The sequence below is a fragment of the Varanus komodoensis genome, unplaced genomic scaffold (assembly GCF_004798865.1).
Source record: "Varanus komodoensis strain SLA01 unplaced genomic scaffold, ASM479886v1 scaffold5, whole genome shotgun sequence".
NCBI lineage: Eukaryota > Metazoa > Chordata > Lepidosauria > Squamata > Varanidae > Varanus > Varanus komodoensis.
The window spans coordinates 48,304,891-48,331,471 of NW_025336087.1; positions in this window are offsets into that span (position 1 = coordinate 48,304,891).

Sequence of the window (26,581 nt, forward strand, 5' to 3'; positions counted from 1 at the left end):
TTCCCATCCCCTTCCTAGTCTCATCCAGGATTACATGCCCACTGAGCGTACTCAGCCCTCATCAGGCTGGTTTTGGCTTCCCAGCAGCACCCTGTCTCAAGGATTTTCTAGAGATTCCTTTTGTATTTCAGCAAATCATGTGGTTCCTTTCAGCCTGCTGATGCTGCTGCCCTTTGATGTGAATGGGATGGCTTATTTACTTATTCATTTGTTTCGCTTCTGTACTCCTCCACAGTCAAAGCTCTCTAGGCAGTGATATAAACATATGTTATATAATACAATATGTAGATAGGATTAGGTGTGTGTGTGTGTGTGTACACATACACATATGTGTATAAACACATACATATGTATATGTATATTACATATACATGCATAATTTTATTGGCTGGTCCATGACCAATTGATTGATTGATTGATTGATACATATATAATTTTTACATTTTTAGTGTTGCAATCACTTTTCTGAGTGGTGAGATGCCTGAGAGACCCCAGACTTACCTGGCCTTGGTTTCCTTTGGAATACTATCATAGAGGACTCACTGGTGTTTTGCAATGAATGCTGATTTTTAACGATTCAGGGGGAGGACAGGCAGAGCCCAACAGGGTAAACATGCCAAAAGCAGATTCCTCTGTTGCAGATCTCCAAGCAAGGCACCGGCACCGGCACCAACATGTTCAGAGGCCCAAATCCAACTCAGCCCCCTCTCTCTATCATCTTGATTCTTATTCCCTGACTCAGCTGCCCACCAGCACCTGCATTTCTCATGCATAGCACCACCTGCTGCCTGGGCCCCTGCCTGCCTTGCTTTCCTGCCACTGCTCTCCTCCAGCAAAGTGTTACCTGCCAGCCAGCCTTGCAGGAGCTTGCTGACCTACAGTAGCTGTGATTTGGACGCTGCTTCTCCCTGCTCTGGTCTATTTTTCTCTACACTGCAGGTGCAAGATCCCAGTTGAAGGCCTAGGACAGGGGAATTCCTGATGTTCTTGAGCCTCTTACAGAGCCCAGGTGTTTAGCCCATTTCCTGAGATTATGTGCCCCAGACCTGCTGCTCCAAAAACTGCCCACTGATAGACAACCTTGAACCATGCCCACTCTCTGGTGCCATTTTATGGCTACTATTCCTATTGCCCATGCCCTCCTCCTCGGGCCAGTTGATTTCTAACTCTTCTCTCCCACACACCTGGGTTAGGGCTTGTTTTCAACTCTGAAGCAGTTCCTGCAACTACTGACACGGTCACATCCTTGGAGCAGTTCTGCTCAACCCCGCTCTTCTCAGCACCATCTGCCGCTATTGTCCACCCACCAGATGCTGTCCTGGCCAAGGGGGTTTTTGAGATGGACATGACAGTGCAACTGTGGAGCTCCTTCCCAGTGCCTTCCCCAGTAGCCACCCCACAGAACTGGTCTAGTTCTCCTATTATACACTCCTCAAGAGCAGGTAGCCCCACCTATTCCCCTCCCATTTTTCGGCAGGGAGAAGCAGCTCATCCAGTCTGACAGAACCCCCTCAGGAATTGGGAGCCATCATTCCTGGAGCAGTGCAGAACACTTTTCCTTGTAAGCTGCTGCTGCCAATGGAAGGAACAAATTACTGCTCAGAGGTTGTTCGCGCACTTGATAGCTGTTCCTCTCAAGGGCCCCTCTCTTGAGGAGGGGGCACATCAGTCCCCCAGGCACACCATGCTTGATCTGGAGCAGCTCCCTGGCTGCCACAGGAGACCTATGTTGTAGCTTGAAGGCAAGACTGAGGACTGCCTTCTTCCAGAGCTGGTCCAGCATCCCAAATAGCCAGGTTCACCACTCCCAACCCTTCACCTGGAGTAGATCTTTGCCAAGCCCAGGAGCCCCACTTTCCCAGGTTCCCCCACAGAGAAGGCCTCTGCGAGGGACACAACTGCACATGTCAAGCATCAGCCCATTCCTCTAGAAGAGGCTCTGGTGGCACCAGAAGAGCCCACGGCTGAACCACCTAATGAGGCATCTTTGTTCACAAATGGCCAATGTGCATCACAGCATCATAACAAGCACAAAACCAACCAGGTCAGCTTGCCAGGGACTGGATTACTGCCATGAGAGAACACTTCTCTCAGTGAATCCAGAGCCAGGCGTGCTTTGTCCAGTGTCTTTGCAAGAATGCTACCGGACACCCATGACCTGTGGATGCTGGACAGCTTGAGTGGCTCCAAGGTGGAGCTGGCTTGTGTGTCTCACTTTCATTTCTGGGAAGACAGAGTGAGCACCAGGCATGCAAGGTGTGTTCACCCAGGCCCAGGAATGGGTCACCAGCCAGTGTTGCCATATACATAAAGGAGGTGAAAGCAGACATTATATTCACACTGGTAGTGCATTTGCACAGATGCAAATGGGGAGGCATTTGAGAGGGAAAACCCAGGAGTCCTACTCTGTCCTCCCTAATCACTCGCCTCATCATGCGTAGCTTCCTTCCCTGACACCCTTCTCATCCCCTTCTTTGCAGCCAGAGCAAGGTGCCTCTTGGAGAAGGTAGGCATGCAGGTGGGTTGTGAAATGGGGAGAGAAATCTTCTAACAATGGGAAGGAAGGCTAGGCTGCTGTAGACCCCAGTGAGCCACTGGGAAAAACAACTCTCTGGTGATCTGCTGGAGATGGGGGCATTTGGCTCTTGGTGTCGTTTGCACGGGAGCAGAGCTGGGGGCGGCAAGGCCAAGGGAAGGGCATCTGGTGGCGTGGCCTGGGGCTGGCCTCCCCTGGCGGCTGAGCAAAGCAGTGGCCAGGAGAACAGGGGGACCGGGGCAAATGGAAGAAGCTTGTGAGCTGCAGGACAGGCTCTTTGGTGGAGAAGGAGCTGAAGGGGTGGGGTGGCAGAAATGGCAGCCAGGAAGCAGGCTTGGGGAAAGCACTGCATGCCCAGCCTGTGAAGCTGACTGCTGGGGAGTGGGGAACAAGCAGGGACAGACCGATGAAGAAAAAGCTGGTGATGCAACAGCTGCATAATGGACCTTGGGGCACTGATTCTGCTGCAAAGGCACCTGGGATAAGTGCTGCTGCCCCATGGAGCCTGAGAGAGGGATTGGAAGGAGACAAGGCCAGAAAAAGCAAACCCAGGACAGGAAGTGCTGCTTAGGCCTGTGCCCTTGTTGTCATGTGAGCCACCATGATTTCAAACAGAGGCTTGCGGCCCTTACATTTGGTGCTGATCAGTCATCACTACCTTTATCCTAATTAGCGAACAGACTAAACTAACTTCAGTTTAGAAGCCTGCCAAAAGCAGCTTTTATACGTAATGAAAAAAAGTGCTTAGAACTGTATGAGTTCAACCCATGTCTCCTTGAAGTAGAAGCCATCATAATAGCTCAAGGTCTGATCAGAACATTTCTCTCCTTTTGTCCTCCCTTAGAAGCTGCTGCTGGGAGACCCGCCACTGAAAAACATATCTTCACAGAATACCTCTCTGGAAGTGAAAGGAATTAAATTACAAATTATTGTTTTTTGCAATTCAGACAAGAGAACTCAAAGCATTGGCAAGATATTCGTTATGGAACCGTAAAAAGAAAGTGGTATTCCTGAAGCATGAGAGCAAAACCTCTCTGACGTTGCATGAAATCAACAATGGAGGCAAATGCAGTTCTTAATAAGGTATGGAATAAATCAGCTTTTCCTTCCTCTTCAAAATAATGTACACTGTTTTCAATTTGTAGGGAAACAATTCAAAATGTTAAATACCTCGGTGAAAAGGTTGCCATAAATAAAAGTTTCTGACAGATTATTTAAAAGATAGGCTCATAGTTCAAACTCTCTAAGATCAGCCTTCAAAAGCTGTCAAACCCCTTAATAATTTTTGTTTACTGACGCTTAGCTAAATGTAGCCTTATACTACACAAATCACATCTGGGAGAGTAATAAAAATGACCAGCCTAAGTGGTCCTTTCTTGATGAAATTGAAATTTATGTGTCAGAGATCACATACTTTTTTTTTACTTTAAATAATCACTGGGAATAGAGAGATGAATAATAATTAAGCTTCCTTGCCTTCAGTCTTTAATTCAAAGGGGTTTGAAGGAAATCTTAAGTGCATAATAATGTTACTCCATTCCCCAAATTCACAGAGTATATTCCTACACTTCCTTGGGTATAAAAGAAACCTGTGCTACCCATGTTATATGAAGAACTGCTTATGCAGGACAAACATTTTAATGAACTAACCATATGGTAAGGATAATGGCTTGGATGTTGACTTGCTTTTCCATGGACAGTCATTTCCTCAACTGAGAAGAGGTTTCTGCTAGCAGAAGGCTTGGTGGTGATGTTTTCAATTCCCATCTCCCCTACAGTTCTGCACAGCACCTTCCAAGCTGCTCTGGAAAGTCCCCAAGCACAAAGGTTTTCTGGAGGCTGCAAAAGGAGGGGGGAATTGGCAAAAATGGCTCCCCCCCCCCGCACCCCGCTGTCAGCAGCCGCATCCTGTAAATGGACTTTTCTTACTATAGATCCAGGCACAGTTGAAAGACCTTGATATATTTAGCCTGGAGAGGATCAAGAGAAGACATGGCAATGGTCTTCAGATATCTGAAAGCCTTCCATACACAAAACAAAGCGGAGTTGTTCTCTCTCTCTCTCTCTCTCTCTCTCTCTCTCTCTCTCTCTCTCTCTCTCTCTTTCCCCCCAGAACTCAGGGTTAGAACCAGTAGGTGAAAATTACAGGGAAACAGAAAACCTCTGTTTTCCCCTCTTCAGGGGGAACTCCTAACAGTGAGAGCTGTTCAGAAGTGGAACAAATTTTCTCAGAAGGCGATGGTCTCTCTTTGGCTGAAGCTGTTTGAGCACAGACTGTCCGTCTGTAGCTGCACCCAGCAAGGACTGGTCCAAATAATCTCCAAGGTCTTAGGATCCAACTCTGCAATTCCATGATTGAAATGGAGATTTATTCTTCACCAAGTATGTTGGGATTGTTCTAGAGCACTGATCAGATCTGTTTGCCAAAATGGGTAGATGGCCACAGCATGTCTCTTACACAAATTGCAAAGCCAGACTTACACTGAGGAGAGAAGACATGTAGAGTCCTCCACAGTATCTGCCCAAATATTATGCCTGTCTCAACTCTTCCCTCTTTAAGCAGCACAGAAAGAATCAACATGCCTTAGTACAGGCTGGAGGGAACTTCATGGCTCAACCAACCTCTTATCCTGTCAGCCACTGAAAGTAAGATTTAACCCTAGTCGAGCGAGTTAAGGATGAAAGATAATCCTTCATTCTGCATTTCTGGCTTTTGCCAGTTTAATCTAGGCCTGTAATTGTATTTTAATATCGTTTTTAGTATATAATAAAAAACAAAGCTGAAGCAAATGATAACCTAAGTCCCTGGACATGTTCATTGTTGTAAGCAAAGCAGGCATGCCAGATGTTCAGAGATTATTGATGCGAGGGGAAGAGGGAAGGCGGCCTTTTGCAAGGGGGAGGGAAAGGTAGCTGATTGTGTGTGAGTACAGAGTTTGGCTGTGGACATTATGACCCCTTCCACTCCCCCTCCAATGGAAAAAGAAATTGGTAGCAGCTTGAATGAGTGGTGTGCTCTAAACTGAAGAGTCTTTCACATAGACTTTCCTGAAAAACTCAGAACAGATAAAAATACAGCATGAAGAGCCTTGTGCAGTCAAATGCTTCTGTGAGGATTTATTGCCTCCCAACTTTCCCTATGGCGGCAGCTGCTGCAAAACCAACAGGGCTTGAGTGCATTGGGCTGGGGTAGAGGTTTTGGACCTGTGAGAACATTTAGCAATTGGAACTATGCATTTGTTGCTGCAGGAAGCCTAGCAAAGGTCAAGGTGACTGAGTACAAGGCAGAGGTGGTTGCTGAACTCCAGTGCACTAAACAAATCTGTTGACTCAGAGTTTTCAGGGCCAACTGAGGCTTCCTCCACTGTAGGAAGTGGCCAGTATGAAAATGTGTTAATTAAAAAATTGGGGGGTAGGGTCACTTGGCAGCTGCCAAGAAAGGTGTATAGGAGGCACCTTGGTGCACATGGGCACTGCTTTGCATAGCCTCGCATTAGACAAAAGCATTTTTTTTCCATCTATTGCTATTCTATCCCTCACCCACCCACCCACCCATGGTAATATTGCCTTCTAAGGGTTTCCTGTGACCATACACTAGCCTTCCCCAACACAGTTTCCTCCAGATGTCTGGGCTACAACTTCCAGTATTCCTGCTCATTGGCCAGTCTACATACACCTGATACAATCAGATACTCAGTTCCTAAGTCCAAAATACCCACAGGACACCAGATTGGGGAAGACCATCATACCAGGATCTGTACCAGCACCTAAACACTGCTTCCAAAGGAGCAGACAGGAAGTAGCACCTTTTAGACCATGAAGTTGATCCCTCACAAACTCATGGTCTTGGTGGAAGGACCACAGATGGGTGAGGGGCCATGTTTCAGTGAAGGGGGCACCTGCTTTGTTTGCAGAGCGTCCCAGCCAGGTTCAGTCCTGGGAATCTGCATGTAGGTCAGGAAAAGCCCCCCCCCTCCCCCGGACCCCTGGAGAGCAACTACTTGTCAGGGTCAACAATCCTGGGCTAAATAAGCCAATGGTGTGACTCCATACCAGGCAGCTCCTGAGTTCTTATCTGATGGCCACTCATTCCCTTCCCATTGCTACTTTGCTTAATCAACTGAGTGTATTTTTGTGCAGTGTTCTGCATGCACAAAAGCAACATAATGGAAAGCTTCCCTTTATGAAGGTTCTTTGATGAAAGAGATCAAGGATAATAAAATAGAGTCTGTCCTAATGGAATGTTGTCAAAGGTGAGGTAAGTTAATGTGGAAATTCCTCTTCCAATGAAAATGTATGGTTACAATTAGACAATATGTGATGACTCAGATGAGTAGGCCAGGATCCAAGGGCTTTTGGCTGCCAGTTTTTAAAGCAGACTTTCCTGCTAGTCCAAAATTGAATGGTACACAGAACTAGTGTGGCTGTCTGGATTCTGGTCTAGATTATGGCTCAGCACTTTTTATACTGCAGACTTCAGGTGAGTTGCTGTGTACTTTCAGACAGTCCATGGGGCAGTCAGAAGAGTGTGTGTGTGTGTGTGTAATATTGCATTATTATATTGTATTACAGTACACATGCGAACACAGGAATCATACTAGCCTGGCTGTATGACACAGGGGTGGCTAACCAACCCTGTGAGTGCTGCTTGCATTTCAGTTTATTGTCTAACAATCCTCGCTGTGCATGGCTTCTTGTAAGATGTGAGTCTGATGAGGGTGGATTGCTAGAGTGGTTAATACACCTGCCCCAACAACTTTACAGTATAGCACAGGTTCGGAGTGATTTGCTAACCATCTCACCCCTTCAGTAAGCCTTCCCAGGTGGGCATGTGAGGAAAAACCATGCCTATTGAGGATCATTAGAGAAATCAAGAGGCTCTCATGGGTGCTTAAGAAGCCTCTGTAACCCTCCACATGGTTGCCATAGTCCTGAAACTGGGCCTGAACAATGAAACCTCAATGACACCCTTCCCAGTGACAGAAAATGTGAATTTTAGGTGAAGAATGCAATTCAGTTGCAGGATCAGAATGCAGGAACTTAATTTCAAGCATACTGCTGTAGCTTTCTTAGCATCAGCAAATCTGGTGGTCTTCAAAGGACAAGCAAACCAGGCAATGCAATTAAGTTTGGGTGGAGCAAGGGATAATCGGCAAATAAATAAATGATGACTGCGGCCCTATTCACGTGGGCCTGAGAGTAAGATCCATGTAATATAGTGATACTATAGACACTATAATATAGGTACTATAGAACCTGAAATGCTTGACCTCCCCAAGAATTTCAGAGCTGCTTGTTGAAGCTCAGATCCCCTCACTCCTGGTTTGTTTGTTTTTCCTGATGCTGCTGCTGCAATTTGTTTTTCTTTTCATTCAGTCAGAGCCAGTGCACACTTTAGCACACTTTTGTTGGAAGTGTGCACCCAAATGCATACTTCCCTTCCCTACATACTAAAGTCTGAAAAAGCTTTGGGGGATGTCTTTTTAAAGCACATAATTTTCTAAAGCATATATTTTGCAAATGCAAAATGCAACTTCAGAAATGGCTCCACAATTCTACTTCCATTCATATTTGACATTGCGAGTGGGGCAAGTTTGAGTGAAAAATAATCCAGCCCGACCTGCTAGTGCTTATCTTCCGAGTATGTGTAGGATTGCACTGGGGCTGAAAGAACATGAGGTTTGCAGGACCTCGTTTATTTTTCACTTGAAGCCTGTTGCTCATCAGCAAGAGCAGCAGCTCAGGCAGGCAGGTAACATATATGAAGAACTAAGGAACTAAGTCTGGCATAGGATCCAGCAACTGGGCAAGGTACCTTCCAACTCCATGAATCGAATGATGACTTCTCTGTGTTGCTCCGTGTGTCCATTTGGACTACATGTTAGCATCACTGAAGGACCTTATTTCATCCCGTTAATTGGCACACAGACTGCCCATTACCTGAGATGTGTCCATTAACAGTTGGGCTGATTATCCCAGACTTGTGGTAGCAAATGCACTGAAACATGGTTTTAGTCATAACAATATAGAGAAAATCTATATTAAAGCAAGATCTAATTTATCCATTATAATGTTGCAGGTAAGCAGAGCAGGGTGTGTAAAAGACTACACAGAGGGAAGTTTATTTCAGAAAATAACATTTCACACTTGCAAACTACTGCAAAGGGCTTTTAGACACCAACAGGTGAGCCATTTAAACAGATTAGTTGAGCCATTTAACCATTGTTTAGAGACACTGCAATACATTGCACTGAATCTTTTTCCTGCCAATAGTCCCCATTAAGTCAGCTTGATATTTATCAGGGGACCAATTAAGTAGACACTACTGTATTATTATGGGAAAATGCTGTAAGGCTTTTCCAGTCTAAGTACTCCACAAAGAAATCTGTAGTATACATTTTATACTGAGAAGAAAGTTGTGTATCAAACTCCATTAAATGAAATTCTTCAAGAATGTTGGGGGAAAGTTGGTAAAATAGAATTTAAAATCTAGAGAGTAGTTATGATTAATACAAAGTTTACTGTTTATTATATGCTGAATACCTTAAACTGTTGGCTAATTTTGATGTCTCGTGTTTGTGTGTGTCTGTGTATGTGTTCAGTTTGCTGGAGGAACACTTGTAAAACAAGATGGCTTTGGGATGAAAACCTCCATAGTGGAACAGTTTATGTCAGGATTGGCCCAGAGTGGATAACCTTTTCATTGGAGTTGTGTGTCTTTCAAGTATATTATTCTCATGGATTTGGCCAGAAGTATATGCTTGTAAATTATGAATTAAAAGTAGGCCCCAAAAGCACACAACTTAATGAAGTCTTTTTAAAGTGTCGGGGAGCAATTCCAGGAGAGAAAGAGGCTGAGGAAGAACACTTCAAAGCCTGCCCCAGCAAGCCGCCACCGTGCCATGGGCCACCCATGGTCCTGAGGGAAGTATTCCAAGAGAGAGGGCTTGGTAGATGACCAGCAAATCAGATACTTGCTTCTGTTCCAGTTGGACTCTCCTCACTTCCAGAGCTATCTATGCTCAGCTTCCATGTGAGAAGGATCTTGATTAATTCTTTCTTATTATTTATCTTCAGATGTGTCCATTTTCATTGTGGTGTTATTTTTATATTCTAAGCCATCTTTATTCCTGCAAGGCAACATAAAAACAGTAAATAAATAAATCACATGTGTTCAACCGGTTATCTCATAAAGCAAGCTCCTGAGTTGTCTAAAGTAGTCTTCTGCATATCTTGATGACATTCCAGCTCTCCACAATGAATGGTCTGCATACTGCCAGCTCCTTGCCTCTCCCCCAGATTATAATAACTGTAAATGGATTCTTCAATGCCCCTTTAAAAGCAGCCAAGTCACACAAAAAGGCTTCACATAAACACTCCCCACACATTTCTACTCCCCCACATATTAAAGTGACATCCCCTTTTCCTTGTTATTCCATAAACTGCTTACAAACTGTCTTATATTTCAATGGTATATAAATAGCAGAAAACAAAAACTGAAGAACCAGTAAATCTACACCCATCACTACCCAAACAATGATGGTAATACAACATCATTTGTATGATGCATCATGTTCTGGCCCTCGGTATGGCTACTCATTAAAGTTCACTGACACTGTTTATGGATTACAGATTATGGTCTCCATTCTCATGCAATGAGGTATCTGCTATCACCTGAAAACCAGCAGGTAGAACCTTTGGAGGGATTGGCAATTGGTTGAAGGACAGATGGACTACTTAATGTCACTTCACCAGAATGAAGTGAATGACATCGATCCTAGAATGGCAGTAGAATGCCTCCATGCTTCCAGCTTATATTTGCCCTTTATGATGCATGTGGTTTCATGAGATTAGACCCGCATATATTCTGAAACATAGAAATATAGAAACAGAGCTAGTCAGAAGGGGTCTCATGGGCCATCTAGTCTGACCCCCGCTCCAGCCAGCTCCATTCATGACATGCCCACCATGTGCATGTCTAGCCCATCTTTGAACAACCTCACCGATGAGGCCTCAACCACCTCCTGTGGAAGCTCATTCCATACCCTTGGGGTCCTAACGGTCAGGAAGTACTTCCTGGCATCTAAATTGAACCTTGGTTCCCTGAGCTTTGCTCTGTTGGAGTGCGTCCTGCCCTCCTCTGTGGGGGAGAACAGGTCTCTACCCACCTCTGTGTGACACCCCCTCACATACCTGCATGTCGCCAACAGATCCCCTCTGAGTCTCCTCTTCTCCAGGCTGAAGAGACCCAGTTCCCTCAGTCTCACCTCACACGGCATCCCCTGCAAAGCAGCCACCAACCTTGTGGCCCTGCGCTGCACTGACTCTAACCTGGCTATATCCTTCCTGTAATGAGGGGCCCAAAACTGAGCACAATACTCCAGTTGCGGGCCCACTAGAATAGTATAGAGTGGTAGTAATACCTCTCTCGATCTAGCCTGTTTCTTGAAGCATTTGATGTAATGCTTATTTGGTGGTTAGCTCTAAAGACGATATTCATATGCTACTACTCTTCTGTGGTGAACCATTTGTATGAAAATGTGTCCATTGTCACCTGCTTAAATAACAGATTTTCCCCAAGATTCAGCCAAAGACATGGGAACTCCATACAATGTGGGGAAGCAGCTATGTGTTTCAGGTTCCTGGAAGCCACTGGGCCAACGAACGAAGATAACATGTGAAGCAGGCCTCTACATGATGTAAGGATGAAATGTGGGACTCATTCAGAAGCAATGCTCAACTGTGGACAAACTATGTTTAATCTTTCCAGTGGTTTACTAAGGTAAGTCAACTTAAAATCTTGGCTTATGCTGCCTTATTTCAATAAGCCACAGTAAAGATAAATTAGAGTTTAAGCATAGATGGGATTCAAAACTGTGGTGAAAGTTTCCAGTCACCACCCCTTGGCTGTGCAAAGGGTAAAGAAAAGAGGGCGAGCGCACAAGCCCGAGACTGATTTGTACCAAGTTGAACTGTAGCTTAGCATTACAGGTGCAGTAGTCCAGAGTGAGCTAACAGTACTGTGAATGACAGATGGACAAATCTGCCAAGTTTTGGTTTCTCCCCATATTAAACCTTGAATTCATATATAAAGAAATTTGCAAGTGTTGGTAAATGCTTAGCAAAACATTGATTGCAAGTAAAATTCTCACTTCTTTGCATCTACAGTGGTACCTTGGCTCACAAAATTAATCCATTCCAGGACTCTGGTTGTCACCCAAATTGGTCATGAGCCAAGTTAAATTTCCCCATAAAGTTCAATGTAAATAAGGTTAATCCGTTCTGTAACCATTTTTTTTTAAATCAGAAAAATGTAAAGCAAAGTGACAAAGAACAACAAAGATTGCGGCCATCTCCCCCTCCCCACCCCAAGCACAAGCGCGGCCATCTTCCCACCCCTCCCCCAGCACAACCGAGATCGCACCCGTCATCCCTGTATGCACCTGTCATCCTGGCACGTGGGGAGGGTGGGGAGAAGAGACAGTCGGGATCGCGGGCTCACTGGGGGAGAGAGAGACAGGCATGAACAGGGTTCACTGGGGAATGGAGAGACGGGCATGAACGGGGCCCAGTGGGAGAGGGAGAGATGGGCGCGATTTCAGCCATCTCCTCCCCCCCCCCAGCACGATAGCGGCCATCTCCCCACTCGGGGGTGGGGAGATGGTCGCTATCGTGCTGGTTGGGAGGGGAGATGGCTGAGATTGCACTCGTCTTTCCTGCAGGAGCACGCCCGTGATCACACACGTCTTCCCTGCACAAACGCAGCTGCGAGCGTGGCCATCTCCCCACTCAGGGCCACGATCTTGCTTGCCACCTAATGCGGAGTTCGTGACCCAAGTCAAAATTGTCATGAAATTTTTGTTCGTGACCCAATTTGGTCGTGAACCAAGGCGTTTGTGAGCCAAGGTACCACTGTACCATATTGAGTAGATATACACTACCCGCCTTCAATGCCTACTCTGATCCTGAGAAGTTAGTGTTTCTGTTATCAGATGTTGATGTGCACGTGCCTTTCCAAGTCTCCCTCTTTGCTCTTGCAGCTAAAAAGATAAGAGCTAGGGAGGCTTTGAAGGGGGCACTGTCCTGAATCACACCAGGTCCATCTTTTAGTATTGTGTTTTACTATGTTTGATTTTTGGTATTATTTATTAATTCAATGTTTTACCTTGCTAATTTGTAATGGTCTATGGCTAAATGCAGTTGATTGATTGATTGATTGATTGATTGATTGATTGATTAGATACAGGGACTATTCCCAGCTTGGAGAGGACCACATTTTACCTGCTTGCCATCTAGCTTTTAAGGAGAAGGGGCTTATCAAGGGAAAAGGGTGGCAACCCCAATTCAGCCCCACAAGCCTGGCTGAATACGGCAGGATTGGAACCCAGACATTGAGGAGCTGAGCACTCAGAGCCCTTAGTCTGGATGGACAAATATGTCAGGTTTGCTTTCTCCCAAATAACGACCCCAACAACATTCTTTCTGTCCCATCTATAAAGACATGCTGCATGGAACTGAATTGGCAGCTTCCTGTGTACAACACCAGTTCAGTATTTCCTCATTGTGGTTTAGCTTTTACAAGTACCTTTGCAGGATACTGCTTAATAGCCTCATATTCTGAAGTACTTTTAATATTTTTTAAAAATCCCAAGAGCATTTACAGAGGCGAGTAGTGCAGTTATACTACAGTGCATGAAAACATTTTTACCCAATGTTTCAAGGCAAAATTCCAAGGATCTTATACAACATTTTGTAAATTCTATCATTGTTAAGGAAAAATACCAGCAGTCTTGAAGGAATTTTCACTTGACATATCAGTAACAATCACATCTAGCAAGTCGCGTAGTTCTACAATACAGAGTTCTTGCACTTGTACTTAGCAATGTGTTAGTAGTCAGAGATCTGAAATCTAATTTATCTTTCCACTTGCATAGAGACAAACATAAATAAGAATAAAGATAGTGTAAGTAATGCATCTCTCATGCTCAGAGACTTTATATAACAAAGCATAGATGGCAGTGCTACTTCGACCTAAAGATTATGTGGATTCATAAGACAACAAGATTGTCCAATGAAAGGCAGAAGACGGGGTGTACTTTTGGTACAAGTTCTTCTTGTTGCTTAGAGAAAATAGCTGTCTTGGTGAGGACTTTGTCACAGTTTAATCAACATCAGAAAATGTGGGTGTCGTATTGTGAAATACTTGTCAGTTTTTCACTGCTAGTTATATAACAGAAGGTAAAAAGAAAGCACTTCTTTTCAGCAGCAGAGGAACTCTCACTGACAAGTTTGATGAACTGTCTGCTCACTGGTGGAAAACCAGGGGATAGAAACTTTGGAGAGTTGGGCAACTGTAAAGGATAGGCTGAATACTTAACGCCACATCACCAGAAAGAATATGCATAAGACTGCATTGATAGCTCTCTGAGCAAGGGCTTAGAAAATGATTCATAATGAATTGCTCTTGCTTTTTTCAGGACCTCCCCTCCCCCTGAGTTTACCACTGATAACTTAGCCACAGTGATCAGCTCCAAACCTCCACCACTGGCAGGTGAAAATAAAGTTCCCACAAACAGTGCATGGATTTCAGCCAGCGCTCTAACAACTGCAGCTGTAGCCCCAAGTTGCTCATTAGCTGATCAGTGCAATTTGGGTTGCTTTTTGTAGTGGCTGTTGTTTTGCTTGTTTTAAAAAGATCTGGAGAAACATATTTGTCACCTTTGGCTATAGCTCAGTGACAGAACACACAGAAAGTCCCAGACAGCTCCATCCAGAGCATCTCCATTTCAAAGATTCTAGGTAGCAAGTGACAGGAGAAGTTGTCTTCCTGGAAAACGGCTCCGGGTTAGAATGGATGACCTTGCACTACATGAACAAACTGTTGACTCAATATGATGTAGCTTCCCGGTTACACAACCAGAATGTCTTGCTGCAACAAGCAAGCAGGAAACTGAAAACACCTGCCCAGGGTGGGTGTTTAGAATTATTTATTTGTTTGCTGATTCTCAGGGTTACCAGTAAATTTGGAAAGGGTATGTCTATGAGAGGAAGGCCTGTATCTATTCTGTAATCATAAAGACAGATTTTAAAAGTACTAAATCATTTGGGGACAAATTACCATTACTAATGGCACTTCATTATTGGTTTTTTCTTACAAGCCAGCAGACATTCAACAGAAACAACATCAAATAGATCAGCAAAGATAATCTCTCTTCTTGTTGTTGTTGTTAAGGAAATGTTGGAGGGAAAAGGCTCAGCTCATCATCCTCCCCTAATCAAAATAGAATTACCAACTAAAGTTTCCAAGCATGGGACACTTCCAATTCTGTACAGTATTTTTGTTGTTGTTATGAATAGTGGCTTTTACAGTTGCTAAAGTCTACAGTAAAAGATAAAACATCTCACATAAAAACCAAATCATGTGAAAGCCTTCATTAAGAATTTAGGCCATGTCATATGATCCCGAGTGACTCAGATAAAAACCATAGTTTGCTAGTTAAAACTCTGCCTCTGGTTGCTTTTTCTCTAGGCAGAGAAAGAAAAATCGATGAAATGAATATGTGGCATTCGTTGGCTAGGTGGGATTCAGCAATAAACCGTGATGATTGAAAGCCTTTGACTGCCCACCGTTGCCCACCGTTGTTCCACACAGTGCTCCCACAGAGGAGAAATATTCCCATTTGCACTGGAATCTCTGGTGGCCAAACCCTCCCATAACATAGCCTGGTCCACCTGGACTCCCCCTTGTGCCCTCCCCCATCACTTGTCCTACTGATGGGTAAGCCTTGTCAACTTCAGTTCTTAGTTGTTGTATTCGCAACTGTGCATTTGTTTCACCCTGGTTCCACACCATGGCCCTTTTTAAAACCCTGCATGCAAATTTATATGTACACTTTTTCTTATACATCAATTTCGTTCACAGAGCACCCTTTTCTCTATTGAACGCAGGTCGACACTCACTTCTACTTCATGAACGCATCTTTACAAGCATCTTCCCCCAATATAAGGCATTCCGCCTATAATTCCCATGGCCACATGCATTTCTGTATGCACTGCTTCTTAAGGCATGCCACTTTGCACTCACATTTCCCAGCTCTACGCAGGTATGCATGCATTTTGGGGAAATGCTGCAAAATGTGATGAAGTACATGTGTTGGAACACAAGTGCATTTCAGTTCACTTAATGGCTTGGCAGATGCAAATGAGGCAAGTTTGTGTAAGACGTCAAGCCAAGTATATTTCTCCTCCGTCCATCTGAGCAAAGCCTAAGTGCTTGTCTAGGCCTTGATCGCTGCAGTGGCATTAGCTTATGCAGACTAACTGCTGACATAATTCACCTTCACTGCTGGTGTGTAACTAGTAGATGGGTCTTTGAACCCCATCCTGATCATTGTCACTTCATAGGGCTTACTCACTGGCCATGCTGAGGGCTCTCTAACCCAAGGCCCTAGAAGTATCATCTGGTGCAAGGCTACCAATGCTGCAGTGTGAGCATTAACATTTTGTATCCGTTTTATTTTATCTGAGATACTTTGATTCTGCTGTTTAGATGGAAGCCACCCTGAGCACCTAGGAAATAAACAGTTTCCTATGGAGATGGAAGGATGCCTCTATTTCTTGTTCAGGTCACTGTTGCTTGCCTTCATTCAGCAAGCCATTTCATCTTGTTCCCACATTCACGTGCCTGTTTTAAAAGTCCACACAGAAGTGCATACTGAAATGGGCAAGTTGATTGTGTTTTCTCACAAGATACGCATTTCTGAGCATATGCCACCAGCGAGGTGTTGGTTTATGCATACGTGGTGATTTTCATTTGAGCCAAGAGCTGTACTCCAAAACCAGGGAAGTGTACAATCCACAGGCTGAATGCATTCGGGCACATTAGTCTGGGAAGCAAGGACCATGCAAGATCTAAAAGATCCTGATGTCCAACTTTTTGACTGTTACAACAGTCAACAGAGGGCTTAGCTATTGGGCAGTACAAAAATGAAACAAATAGATACTGACAAAAATGCACAAATGTGCATGTGCCAATTTACATATGCAAATATATATATACATAATTAGAAAGAATTACCCCTTCATGGATCACTGCCTAGCTGTGGCAAAGGGGCTTGTGTAGAGCAATGAAGCTATGAAGCCTTTGATCAGAACAAATTGTGGCAAGTTCTTAAAGAGATGGGAGTATCAGATCATCTTATTTGTTTCTTGAGAAACCTATATGAGGGTCAAGAAGCAACAGTGAGAACTGGGCATGGAACCACTGATTGGTTCAAAATTGAGAAAGGAGTTCGGCAAGGCTGTATACTGTCACCCTGCCTATTTAACTTATATGCAGAGCACGTCATGAGAAAGGCGGGACTAGATGAATCACAAGTTGGAATTAAGATTGCCAGGAGAAATATCAGCAACCTCAGATATGCAGATGATACCACTCCAATGGCAGAAAGTAAAAAGGAACTATAGAGCCTCTTGATGCAGTTGAAAGAGGAGAGCCCAAAAGTTGGCTTGAAACTCAGCATCAAGAAAACTAAGATCATGGCATCCAGTCCTATCACTTCCTGGCAAATAGATTGGGAAGCAATGGAGGTAGTGACAGATTTTATTTTCCTGGGCTCCAAGATCACCGCAGACGGGGACTGCAGCCAAGAAATTAAAAGATGCTTGCTCCTTGGGAGGAAAGCTATGGCAAATCTAGACAGCATAGTAAAAAGCAGAGACATCACCCTGCCAACAAAAGTGCGTATAGTCAAGGCTATGGTTTTCCCAGTTGCAATGTATGGCTGTGAAACCTGGACCATAAGAAAGGCTGAGCACCAAAGGACTGAGGCCTTTGAATTGTGGTGCTGGAGGAGACTCCTGCAAGTCCCTTGGACCACAAGGTGATCAAACAGGTCAGTCCTAGAGGAGATCAACCCTGACTGCTCTTTAGAAGGCCAGATACTGAAGATGAAACTCAAATACTTTGGCCAGCTAATGAGAAGGAAGAACTCCCTGGAGAAGGGCCTAATACTGGGAACAATAGATGGCAAAAGAAGAAGGGGATGGCAGAGGATGAGGTGGTTAGATGGAGTCACTGAAGCAGTTGGTGTGAGCATAAGTGGACTTCAGGGGATGGTGAAGGACCGGAAGGCCTGGAGGAATGTTGTCCATGGGGTTGCAATGGGTCAGCCGTGACTTCGTGACTAGCATAGCATAGCATAGCATAGCAAGAATTACTATAATTTAAATTATATAAAAGGCAAGTGGATTAACCAGTTCCTTGTCGTCAGGACAGAACCGTGCAAATTCCCACATTGTGCTTTACCTTCCACGTACCTCCACTTCTTTTTGGTCTTTCAGACCAAATTCAAATAGGAAGGATCAACTACCCGGGACTAGCAAAGAGCTGTGTGGCATGTTAAATTTTTACTGATTAATTGCAAACTCAAGATGGTATACAGGCAAGGAGCATGGAAGTTATGGTGGACCATAATAGGCCATGCTCTTAGGCTGCAAATATGCATAGTTATTACTGAGTAATCTCCACCTGCCAGTGGCATTTACTTCTGAGTAAGTCCTCACTCGCCTTCTCTCATCACCAAGAACACCAAAAGAAGGCCAAATGCAGGAGCTGCTGGCTGTCTTTGAGCCTTGGGCGAGAAGGCAGCAGGAGAGCGTTCACCCAGCCATCAGCCACACCAAGAAGAACCAAGATTGATGGGTGTTGCTTTGCTGCTCCTGGCCACCTGGCAAGGCAAGATGTAAAACAGTTTCTAACGGTTGAAAGTGGGGTAGTCTTCAATGTTAGTTTTATTATTATTTTAAGCTTCTGAGATTCTAGAACACATTGTTTCCTTGGTTTCTAAGTCTTCTTGCAATCCTAAAAACTGCACCAAATATTGCAGTATTAAATTTCTAGCAAGCTCATCATCGTGCGATTCTTACAGTAGCAAAATAAGATGGAGGAGGAGAATGATGTAAGCTGCCTTGAGCCCTTTGTAGGAAAAAGGCAGGATATAAATTGAAAAATAAATAAATAAATAAATAAATAAATAAACTGTCTAGCTGGATTCCTTTATCAGGACCAGTCAAAATCCCTAATAAAAGGACTGCCCAGATTTGGATTTGGGGGTATTTTTCCCTTAAAGGATCAGCACCACAACATGTTTTCTGGTTGTTTCCTTTTTAGATCACCAGGGTTACTAGTCTTTGTGTCTTTTCTCCTGATCCTGATACTGGTACTACCCTCAGTGCAAATAAAGCAGGGTACAGCTCTGCACACACTTTCTAGGGAATAAGACTCTGATTGTACATGCACTTAACTAGGAATAAATTCTATTGTAGGCAGTAGGACTTACTTCTGAATAAACATGTTTAGGATTACACAATGAAACTGATGTAATCCTCAGCATGTTTCCCCATCCACACCTCTCTGTACCTTCAGAGTTCTTTTACCCCATATAATTTCCTGTATGATCTCAGTCACCTTTTCTCTCCTGCCAAGTCTCCATGCTATCTCTTTTTCCCCATCCCAGAAATTTCTCCAAAAATCTTGCAATCAAACAAGAATAGAAAGGTATCTCAAAAATGCCATTTCATTTCTGCATCCTTTGTATATTACTCAAGATGACTTTTCCAGGAGTTCTGCAACAGAGAGAGAGAGAGAGAGAGAGAGAGAGAGAGGGTGAGTGAGAGAGAGAGGGTGAGAGAGAGCTCCATATGGTTATTTATTCATAAAGAATTCCCACTGCTTTCAGCAGGGCTTAAAGCACCCAGGTAAGCATACAAAAGACTGCAGGTCCAGTATAAGAAACAAAGCAGGATTTCTAGCCCCATAGTAGCAATCATTCAGGGTGTAATCCTACAACTCCTAACTGGGAATGCTTGGAGTAGCAGGACTTCTTTCTGTTTAAACAGGCATAGGATTGCACCTTGAGCAATCTAAGGCACCTAAGGCACCACAGTCTGCCAAAAGTGGTTTTGAAAGGATATCTGAGCACGTGCAATTGGGCATGTTAAGCTCATTTACTCATAGCACCATTACAATTTTAGAACAGAACACAATTGTTTCTGCTGCCCTATTGGTTATAGAAAGGGGAGTATGTGTGCGTAATATTTAATGTTTATATATTTATTTAAATAAAATTAAAATAATAATGTATTAAATATGTATTACATTAAATACATAATCATATGTAAATGTTTAGTGTGAATATGTAATCTGTAATCTGTAGATGAGTATTTAGTGTGAGTATGTAAAACTGTAGTCTCTCAAGCTGCCAGCCAGGACTTGGCCACTGTGCGGACCTTGCCCTTCTTTCACACTATACTCCCTCCTGCTGCCCTTTGATTCTTATCAAGGATCTCTCCCTCCCCCCTCCTCCCCCCCCCCATCACTGCTGCTAGCCAGAACAAACATCGATTCCTGTCCTTCTGCCCAACATTACTATAGCTCCTCTGATCTGCTCGACAGCTGGTGGAGCTGGACAGACTGCAAGAGAGAGGGCAGCCCTGGGGGGCTCACAGAAGGCGCGCAGAGGCAAGAGGCCACTCCTTTAGCTCAGTTTGTGGCGCTCTCAGTGGGTCTGGTCTAGATCAAGCCTCTTGCCAGTCACCCTCCTGCTTCTGGTCGTGCCTTTAGGGCACACGCAGCTGCGCCTTAATTATGCCCATAGGGAGAGGCTGAGGGAGAATCATGCCCTGGATCTCTCCTTCTGAGCTGCTGCCAGCCATTGATGGATTAGCACTCAGGTCCAAGCAAACACACACCCCTGAAGAGCAAGTGATGCCACCTTGGCCTGGGGGGGGGGGGGAGGGTAAAATAAGGAGAAGGACTTCTGTGTTCCAGAGATTTGGGAGGCCAAGTAAAGGTTCCTGGTTACAGCCATGCTGGGGACCACTTCACTTCGCGTCTGCTACGCAGTGCAGATTTGATCAGCTAACTTTGAGTTGTGGATGAGAAAAAAATCTTGAGCACCTCTGCTTTCCTGTTTCTCAGTGATTCTCAGAAGACATATATTTTGGACTCTGAATCCAATGGAAGGCAGATGACAGCCCTCAACGGAAGGCAAATGGAGCCCTGAATAAGAGCCCCTTGGAGCGCCTTCTCTTCTGCACTGTCACAAGAAGCTTGTTCACCTCCTTCTTGCTGCAGCTCAGTGAAGAATGTTTCTTTTTTCCCATGACCAAACAACAAGGGTCAGCTACTTAGGGTTCTATCGGAGAAAAACAAGAGGGTTGAAAATATAAAATCAACCTCTATCAAGAAGGTCAGAATTTGTATAGATAAGCCTGGAGGCAGATGTCTTGACACCAGATATCCTAAAAGAAGTGTAGGTCAAGATAACCATGCACGAAAAGTACCGGATGTTTCCTGCTATGACATATTCTGCTACTAATCATTTCAAAAAGCTAAATGTATAAATTTGCTGTGTATGGTGACTGTGGCAGCTGGTCCCAATTGGAAACGAACTCACTGTATATTGCAAGTATACACCTACAATAAACAGTCATTTTATATATAAAATGCCTTCCCGGTGTTGCCTGTCCCTCTCATATTCAGATGCTGAACAAGTGGGACCTTTTTTGCCATTGTCAACAGTGAGAAGGAAAAGCAAGAGATGGTCCTGGCTCCTTCGGCTCTGGCGGCCTGCCTGGCAAGCAAGCAAGTCAACAGCAGTAAGGAGAATGAGGACATGGAGCAAGAGCAGTTGGTGACAACTTTGGGGAGAAGGTGAACCTACCAAAGGAGTGGGCCCATCCAGGCAGCCTTGGCCAGGGGCCCTCAAAAAGCTGGAGTCACAACTGCAGGGCAGCCAGAAAGATACTCTCCACTGGACACTGATATCTGATACTCACCTGGAATGATGTTCACATGACCTATTTCTTCTGGAATGGCACATATTGAACCTGCCCAGTGATACTTTTTATTTAGATGAGGTCTTGTTAAAATGCTGGGCAGGCGCATGTTGTTGTTGTTTTCCTGGGCTTATTTATTTGTCTGGATCTTCTGGAAGACCAACAAGAAAATTGTGAGGGGAGATGCCATGTTTTCACAAGGCTATTGCCACGTTTACAGACTTGAGGCCTCAAAGGAGGGACCGAGTGGACGGAGATTTTCATGCTCCCACATACAGCGGTGTTTACAATAGGCCAATTATTTCTTGTCCTCACTATTCTTGTATTTCCAGATAGAACAAGGCTATGCCCATCTGGTAAATTTAGAGCAAATGGAAGACATAGAAGGAAAAATCATTGTTCAGGCAGTTTTAGAGTCACCAGTATTTCATTTTTCATATGCTGTATTAATTTCACTACCAAAACTTAATATAGAGCAGGAGTGGTTGTCTTTGGTGCTCCCGAGTCAATCTATACTTACAATAAAGTATGGGCAATTTACTGCTACAATTTAAAACACATTTTCGGTCATAAAGTACATACAATGATCAAGATTATTTCCTTCAAGATGTATGAGATCTTGAACTTGAAATTAATAGCAATAAATCTCAGTTTTTGCATGGTTAGACAGCTTGTGTAACTCTCTTGCGATTGTGCAAGTAAGTGGCAGAAATCAAGAGCGCTTCCTTCTATGTGCAGTCTTGCTGTCTCCGGGAATGCCATAACGCAGAGGGGAAATCTGTTTCCACTTTCAGACTGGGAGGTCCATGCGTGGAAAAAGAGATAAAGGGACATTCTGACCCAAAACCCTCCTGTTCTCCCAACTCCCTTGGAGAAGGCATACATCCTTGTCCCCACTAAGATCAGTGGGTGGTGAAACTGGACAGGAGGACCAGCCTTGAAACATGCAAACACCTCCCCCTGCCCCGCTCTTCCTCAGCCCTGCTAGCAGCAGCAGCACCTTCACCTTGGAGATTTCTTGCCCTGCTCCAAGCATACTTTGTATTTTTTTCAAAACTAAAAAAGTCTTTTTAAATATATTCAGAATCAAAGAAGCTTTTAAAAAACCCAGCCTAATAGATGAGAAAGATGCTTTGTTTGGCTAAGTTCACTAGAATGTCTATAATGCACAGTAACTGAACAAGCCAAGGGGCAAAGTTAAACTCGTCTCTAAGCAGCGTGACTGCATCTGTAACGTATCAGTGGTCATGTTGGCTTGACTGAAGTTGCTTGGAACATCATTCCCGGTTAGCCTGAGTTGACTTGCTTTCTTGCAACAAGAAAGGCATGTCCAACACAGGAATTTGAGAGAGCTCATGGCCTTGGCCAGTTGCAGTAGAAATGACAAAGGACCTTCTTGTGGCACCTTAAAAATGAGCAACTATATTCTGCCCTTGGATTGTATGGGACAACACTACTTTGTCAGGTATATATTCCCTGGGTACAGAGATAACAATAACTTATTTTTCTTTTAGGGATTGATCCTAAAAGATCCAATAGTGTAAGACCAAGCAGGAGAGTACAAGTGAATACAAGTCCGCTTAAGACAGTATTCACTCAGTGAATTGTCCCAATAGCCCAGGAGTAGAAAAAAGTTAGTGGTCCAGGGTATGGATTGCCCCTCAAAATACTGCCACATTGACTAGCTGACACACGGGTGGGAGAAATCACCACACCTTCGTTGTATCGCCAACCAAAGCATTGTCTGAAGCTCTTCCAGTTGGAGCTTTGGAAATGGAGCCTGGTTTGCTTCCCAGGATGCTCTCTAAAGAGCCATTGGATTGCTTTTTTAGACTGCAAACCTATACCCACTTACAAGGAGATAAGCCCCACTGAAGTCAACAAGCCCTAGTTCTACACAGACACAATTGCACTGAAAATTACCACTTCAGAATCTGGGGCTTTCTAAATTTGTTCTCTAAATTTTCAGTTTGCAGGAATTTGGCATTCTCTCATGTGCCATCACAACATCTCAAGATGTGAATACATGCCCATGTAACATTTCTGGCTTGCACTTACAAAATATATATAAACCAGTGAATATAAGGCAGCCCTGTGATTCTTGCATCCTCACACCTTCTACCTACACACACACACACACACACATGCCTGAAGAGAGAGTCATCACAATCAACCAGCTGGTGTGAAGAAAGCAAAGCTGATGAATATAAGCTGTAATGCTAGCAAGAGTGCAGTTGTAAAGAGGTAACACAATTAGGGTGGGAGTGCAGAGGTCATTTGGAATCAATCCAAACCAAACCAAGACGTCAGAATAAGAATACTGGGACTGCAAAAATTGTAAAAACAAAATCCAGATGGCTACTGAGTTACAGTCACCAATTCAAAATCATAACCAGATTTGCCAAAAAAAAAAAATGAATGAATGAAAGTTGTAAGGAATTTCATGGATCAGTAACCTCAAGAATTGACCCCAAAGTTTGGTTATACTGAATGGCAGTCCTGCCTCTAACCTTAAGAGTCCTGGCTGGTTTCCTTCTGTCCCTGTGCCCAGATGTCAGCAGGGGAAATGTGTGTGTGAATTTGTACAGCAGCTCCATCAGATACATATATCCATTCAGAGAACTAGACAATGGCTGCCTTCCATTTAGCTCCCAGCTGTTGCACTCTATTATGTTCCAAGTCAGGCAAGTTTTGAAAGGCTCACTAGTAGCAACTCCCTCCCAAGGGTAATGGGAAATTACCTGCTTCTGACAGGTAACTTGATCAATTAATTATGCACAACATTTTGGACTCATGTTCAGTTATCTGCGTTAATTACTCAACAAAGGGCTGCTCATGCCGGGTTTGTCAGCAAGAGGAACATTTTTAATGCAAATGTAATTATCATAAAAGAGACCGGGCTGAAAGTGCTTCTCGATGAATGGATCTAATTATGCACATGATCAGAATGGCAGAGAATACACTTTCTCTCCATGAAGCTTGATGTATTGTCTTGGACTGTTGCAAACATGAAGCCTTGGGTTGACAAAGGAGAGGAGGAGGAGGAGGAGGAGGAGGAGGAGGAGGAGGAGGAATGAAGCACTGCATTATGTATTCTAAGCTAAAACGGAAGCCCACAGGCACCAAGTGATCTTTTTGCTGCTGGACCATACTGTTCTGGGCAACAGGTGGGTTCCTGAATGTTCCCCCACAATGTATATTTTTATTTTCAAAATAAATTATACTTCAGGGGAAAGGGCAGCATGGAACAGTCTCCACGGCACGCTGGTCCTGGGGTCTGGATGTTGCTGAAAGCACACGGCATTCGGTCCCTTGCGTGCAACAGGAATGGTCATCTCACCTGCCGCTCTTCTTTTAATTCGAACAGCACTTTCCCCGGTCTGGTTGCTCATCACACAGTGCCGGATCACAACTTCCATTAAGTGTGGGTGTTGGCCATGCTGGCTGTGGATGGTGGAGGTTGTAGTTCAAAAATCTGAACATCAGTCTCGGGAAGGCTGCTCTAATGCATTCTGCCTTCTATGCTTTATTGCTGCAGATAAGCGTAGCAGAGTATTTATTTCTTCTGTAGCCAAGTTCAGCTCATTTCCAATGTGCTGATGTCGGATACCAGCACAGTGCCCAGTGCTGGGCCACCCGCCACTTTTCTACAAGCGAGACCCCCACCTGCATGCTACAGATTTAACACTTCTGGGAACATGCCAAAAGGAATCGTGACACTCGTTTCTGGAATGGGGCAGAGCCAACCGAGCTCACATAAGTGAGTTCTGCTGACCAGCCCTGATCCCTTGCAGGGCTTCCTATGCAACGTGTTATATTTTGCACCGCCCCACTGGATACTTACTGCCCTCAAGCAACAGAGTACCAATTCTCTACGACTTCCATCTTTACAGCTCAGATGTTGCATGGAGAATAACGCTCACCTGTGCCTGCACGAGAGCCAGGAGCTTGCCTAAAGCCTGGGGCAACTTTGGTGGCTGGGGTAGTGTTTTGCCCACCCAGAACCCACCTCAGGCAGCATCTCTTCCCCTCCACTGGCTAGATCTCCAACAATTTTCCCAGGAAACCCCTTCCGTGCACTTACTTGCCAACGCAGCAGTGATGGAAGTGGAGCCAGTGGCAGCAGCCCAGAATCTCAGTTGGGGCTGCAAGTTGCCTACCCTGATTTCAACAATGCTGAGTTTAAAGCACTTGCCTGATTTTGTGTTTGTTATCCTAAGGTTGCAAAGCTGCTTCTGTGTCACCGATTCCTATCATGTGAATGTGCTTTCGTGGGCTGTACTGTTTCAGCAGTGCCATTTTTCTTCCTTGGCCTCATTTGCCCATGGACCTTGCTTGCCCCATTGACTACAGCAACCAAATTAGCAGCATAGTCGGGCAAATGAGTTTCAGGACAGCTAAGGCGAGGAAGGAGGGGCATACTGGTATAGAAAAGCAGCAGCTGCTCAGAGAATGAATGGTGATGAACAGAAGCCAAGCAACGCAAATATTTGGCAAGGTGTATATTTTACTGGTGGGGTTTTTGGCTGCATCGACTCTACTAATTTCAAGATGAACAGAGAGAGCAGATGACATTTTGATGCCTTGGGCAGAGAAATAAATGGCATCCCTCCGTGCAACTAAAGGTATACACTATCCATTGGTATACACTATCCATTTGCTTTTTCCCATATTCAGCATCAGAGGCTGCAAATTCCCAAAGCTTCTTTCTCCCACCTTGGCAGTAAAAATGCAACAATAATAAATTAAGCAACTAACAATTACCTGTCTTTTCAGGACAGCCAAAATATGTTGTCTGAGGCATTCACTACTGGCCCAAAAGACACATTCTTCAAATCACACACAGCACAATGACACACACTTGGCTCACTGACCTCAGTGTAAGCACACACCCCACTGACATGGTGCTTTTCAGCATGACATTTAAGTTTTCCCCTTCCCATTCTTGTTCCAAACTCCCATCATCGTCGTCATCAAGACCCCACAGAGGTTAAAAAGAGAAAAATACCCCTTTGGTATCACTAGAACTTTTTTTCTTTAAAAAAAAAACAACCTGGCACTTTCAGGATAAAGATAGGGAGAAGTTTAAGTTTGCCCCCTTTGTAATGCCACAGTCCCAATCAGAATTGGGATCACACAAGCTTATTCACCTCAGCGTAAGCATGTTTCTTCTCAGAGCAGGCCTGAGGCTTATCAATCTAACAG